Consider the following 4815-nt stretch of genomic DNA (forward strand, 5'->3'; position numbering starts at 1 on the left):
ATGCATGGTTTGTCACACTTAGTGTTTCGGAACATCAACCCAATTTAAACAATAGTCAAGGCACACAAGTAACACACATGCAATTTGTAAATGAAGATTTTATTATTAACGCTCTGGGCCCTGAGGCCATTTTTACAGTTTAATTTCCGTCTGGATTTATTTTATAAAAAGCTTGTAAAACATAAACCCTGTTGTCTACAGTCAAGAATGAACATCATTTTTTTCAGGACAAACTGGGTTATTGGAATTTGGGTTGCAGTGAGGTCACTTGCATGTTAAAATGGTTGTAGGCCTTAAATATATAAATATAATAATAAATAAATGAATCTTCCAGATATGTATTGATATCACAGACATATAAGTAAAACCTAAGCCATTTCCATTCTAAAACACTTCTCATATGTCTTGGAGTCACACTGTGAAGAATAACCATTATAACTTATATAGTTGACAAAATACATGCATTCTTTCCAAAAAGGTCAAGACGTTTTGCTCTCATGACATTTACTTATGCCAATAATAACATAATAATGTCATATTTATTGATATTACACCCACAGCAATGTTATACAAGCAAATATGTGTCTAATATTGCATTATTTTGCCTTCAATAGAGTCTTTAGGCATTTTTGTCCCCTCTGGCCTTCCATCCAAGAGTTTGCCTTTATCTCCATATTGGGCATGTACTTCCTGAACAATAGACGGGACAGACAGGGCAGAACGCTGAGGAGCGATCTAGCGGAAGAAAACGAGCCAAAACGCGATGATTATGGATAAAAAGTGGATCAATCTTGGATATAACAGTATGGATTTAAAGCCCAAAGAGGCTGAAGTTCCAGGCTGGATAGAAAACCCCCTGTAGAGGCTAGAAAGACCCGGTGTTATGTGCCTTCTGGTTTTTCCCTACTGGTTTCCGAGGCTGTCCAGATGCCGTGTAAACCTCAACGGCGACCCACGTCCAGATTCGCTACAAATTCATAACACTTTTACTGGCCTTTGCATGTCACACCTCAAATAAACTATACTGAACTGAACAGAAAATCTGAGCACGCCACTACAAAAACATTGTACAGAGGGAAAATTGTGTTTTAAAAATAAATTACGATGATCCGTTCGCGCTGGGTTCGAACCTTCTTCGGCAAAAAAATAACGGCATAAGAGTCCACCGCACCGTCCACTACACCATCGCACATGTTACGTTTAACTGAAACAAAACTTTGATTTCTCTCCGTAGAACAGGAATTACAATTAACAGCGTAACCGAAACAACTTGTTACCTTGATTTAGGCTTAAAATCTTGATTAAATCGTGCACTATAACCTCCGCTACACCTCTGCTCTGTCCATGTGCAAGGACTCGTCATAAATTAACCACCGCAGCACACGGTTTAAGAAACAACTGTCTAAAACAACTGGTTACCTTGGGCTGGAAACGCGTGATCGCGAGGCTCTCACACAGCTACAACAACACGTTTCTTGGATTTTATGAGAAGAAGCAATATTCTATTGACAGTGCCTCAAATGCATACCTCTACGTTTCCAATAGCCTATACGTTAGGTTTAGACGGAATACGCATTTGAAACCCTACATACAAAGTTCTGTTTAAGAAATGTTAATAGTTTGTGCCCAACCTTTTGAATTGTTGGTGTTTGTAGCAAAGGCTATATTATGTCATCTACGCATCCATATAGCAAAATCAGTTTTTAAAGTGGTTAAGACGAAAGGTGAACGTGTTTAACTTATTATCCTATGAGTGCTCCGTACTTCTACAGACAGAAGCGTTTACGTTCAAGTAACGTTCGGACAAAAATGCAAACACAATGAAGATTCCAATGTTTCTTTATTGTCAACGAGGTCGGCAAACTGCCACACGAATCCATAGAAATGCAGGAATTTAGTTTGTAACGACAGTAACCACATAACCTGCCCTTCCTGTATGCTGTCCCAGTTTAACTTGAATAGGGAATAGCGGCCCAGTTGAAGCACTATACGTAATTTAATAGTTTTGATCTGCAAAACATAGAACGTCCTATAAGACATAAAGGACAGAGAAAAGCCACCCTACACAAAAGGGCAAATAAAGAATCCAAGAACGTGTGTTGTAGCTGACTGAGAGCCTCGCGATCACGCGTTCCAGCCCAAGGTAACCAGTGTTTTAGAACCGATTGTTTTCTTAAACCTGTGCTGCCCGGTGTAATTTTATGACGAGTCCTCGCACTGGACAGAGCAGAGGTGTAGAGGAGGTTATAGTGCACGATTTAAATCATGATTTTAAGCCTAAACAAGGTAACAAGTTGTTTCGGTTTTAAGCTGTTAAATTGTAATTCCTGTTCTGACGAGAGAAATCAAAGTTTTGTTTCAGTTAAAACAACTGATGCGATGGGTGTAGTGGACGGTGCGGTGGACTCTTTGTCCGTTATTTTTTTTGCCGGAGAGTGCGTCGACCCCAGCGCGACAGGATCATCGTAATTATTTTAAACACAATTTTCCCTCTGTACAATGTTTTTGTAGTGTCGTGCTCAGATTTTCGTTCATGTTCAGTATAGTTTATATTGAGGTGTGACATGCAAAGGCCCGTAAAATGTTTATGAATTTGTGCAATCTGTCGACGTGGGTCGCCGTTGAGGTTTACACGGCATCTGACAGCCCGTAAACCAGTTGGAAAAAACCAGAGGCTACATAACACCGGAAAGACCTCCGTAAAGCCGAAAGCGTCAGGATTCAAACGAAACCGAAAGTGAGTAAATCGCCCTGTATGGTTCAAAAGTTATTAAACTATGAATCAGAGGTACTTTTAAACTCGTGGGCGAGTGTCTCGGGCTCAGAGGGTTAAAGGTGAAAAAAAATCCAAACCATCATGGCCCTGTGTGAAAAAGCGATTGCCCCCTAAACCTAATAACTGGTTGGGCCACCCTTAGCAGCAACAACTGCAACCAAGCGTTTGCGATAACGTGCAATGAGGCTTTTACAGCGTCCTGGAGGAATTTTGGCCCACTCATCTTTGCAGAATTGTCCTAATTCAGTTACATTAGAGGGTTTTCGAGCATGAACGGCCTTTTTAGGGTCATACCACAACATCTCAATAGGATTCAGGTCAGGACTTTGGCTAGGCCACTCCAAAGTCTTCATTTTGTTTTTCTTCAGCCATTCGGTGGTGGACTTGCTGGTGTGTTTAGGATAATTGTCCTGCTGCAGAACCCAAGTTCGTTTCAGCTTGAGTACACGAACAGATGGTCGGACATTCTCCTTCAGGATCTCTTGGTAGACAGCAGAATTCATAGTTCCTTTTATCACGGCAAGTCTTCCAGGTCCTGAAGCAGCAAAACAGCCCCAGACCATCACACTACCACCACCATATTTTACTGTTGGTATAATGTTCTTTTTATGAATGCAGTGTTCCTTCTACGCAGATAACATGGAACACACACCTTCCAAAGAGTTCCACTTTTGTCTCATCGGTCCACAGAATGTTGTCCCAAAAGTCTTGGGGATCATCAAGATGTGTTGTGGAGAAATTGAGACAAGCTTTGATGTTCTTTTTGCTCAGCAGTGGTTTTCTCCTTGGAACTCTGCCATGCAGGCCATTTTTGCCCAGTCTTTTCCTGATGGTGGAGGCATGAACGCTGACCTTAACTGAGGCAAGTGAGCCTGCAGTTCTTTGGACGTTGTTGTGGGGTCTTTTGTGACCTCTTGGATGAGTTGTCGCTGCGCTCTTGGGGTAATTTTGGGTTGTTCCAATTGTTCCTGAATTTCTTTGGGTCTCGGCATGATGTGTAGCTTTTAAGGATCTTCTGGTGGACCTTACTGTGTCAAGCAGCTCCTATTTAAGTGATGCCTTGATTGTGAACAGGGTTGGCAATAATCAGGCCTGGGTGTGGCTAGAGAAATTGAACTCAGGTGTGGACAACACAGTTATAGTATGTTTTAACAAGGGGGGCAATCACTTTTTCACACAGGGCCATGATGGTTTGGATTTTTTTTCACCTTTTATAATAAACACCTTCATTTACAAATTGCATTTTTGTGTTACTTGAGTTGTCCTTGACTATTGTTTAAATTGGTTTGATGTTCCGAACACTTAGTGTGACAAACATGCAAAGGAACAGGAAATGAGGAAGGGGGCAAACACTTTTTCACACCACTGTAGTAAATATATCCCCTTGTTCTCTCAAAACATTCATTTATTTTGATAAGCATTACTAAATAATACATGCCAAAGTGAAGTGTTATAGATGTCATGACATACACTATACTTGTCCGATTATCTGTAATAAAGTTTTTTATTATTATTTAGAATATCAACAGATAAAACACCACAAACAATACACTGAGACATCAGAATGCGTCCCAGAGCCACAAAAAAACACAGAGAGAAAAGCTGGGAGGGAGGGAGACAACAAACAACACATGCAGAAACAGAAATAGCCACACACACCGGCCCAGTGTTTGGCTTCCAGATAAATTCAGATACCGCTGATTGTAATTTTGCAATAGCCTGCAGGAGAGGAGAGAGGTACCATAGAGACATGCAAAGGAACAGGAAATGAGGAAGGGGGGCAAACACTTTTTCACACCACTGTAGTTGTTCTTGGGGTCTTGGTAAAAATAGTCAGTAGTTAGCTAGCTTACAAAGATGGAAGTTAACTTGGTTGATATTTTTCAAGCTATCATTACAGTTTAGAGTGTTAGGGTTGACAAGACAGTAATGTAACAGCCAATTACAGCCAATTATCCAATTGGTCCTCCAAAAAGGCAACAGCTTTTGTAACATATCTACAAGTCTCTACTGAATGTTATACCTCTCAGGTGTCTACC

At 40.7% G+C, this 4815-nt stretch overlaps 1 protein-coding gene across 2 annotated transcripts in view; it reads right to left on the minus strand.

Moving 5' to 3' along the window:
* The window catches only part of spon1b (spondin 1b), a 214453-nt gene that overhangs the window by 78399 nt on the left and 131239 nt on the right, over nucleotides 1-4815 (minus strand). The window lies entirely within an intron of this gene.

This window comes from Etheostoma spectabile, chromosome 8, assembly GCF_008692095.1.
Source record: "Etheostoma spectabile isolate EspeVRDwgs_2016 chromosome 8, UIUC_Espe_1.0, whole genome shotgun sequence".
In the NCBI taxonomy this organism is placed as follows: Eukaryota; Metazoa; Chordata; class Actinopteri; order Perciformes; family Percidae; genus Etheostoma; species Etheostoma spectabile.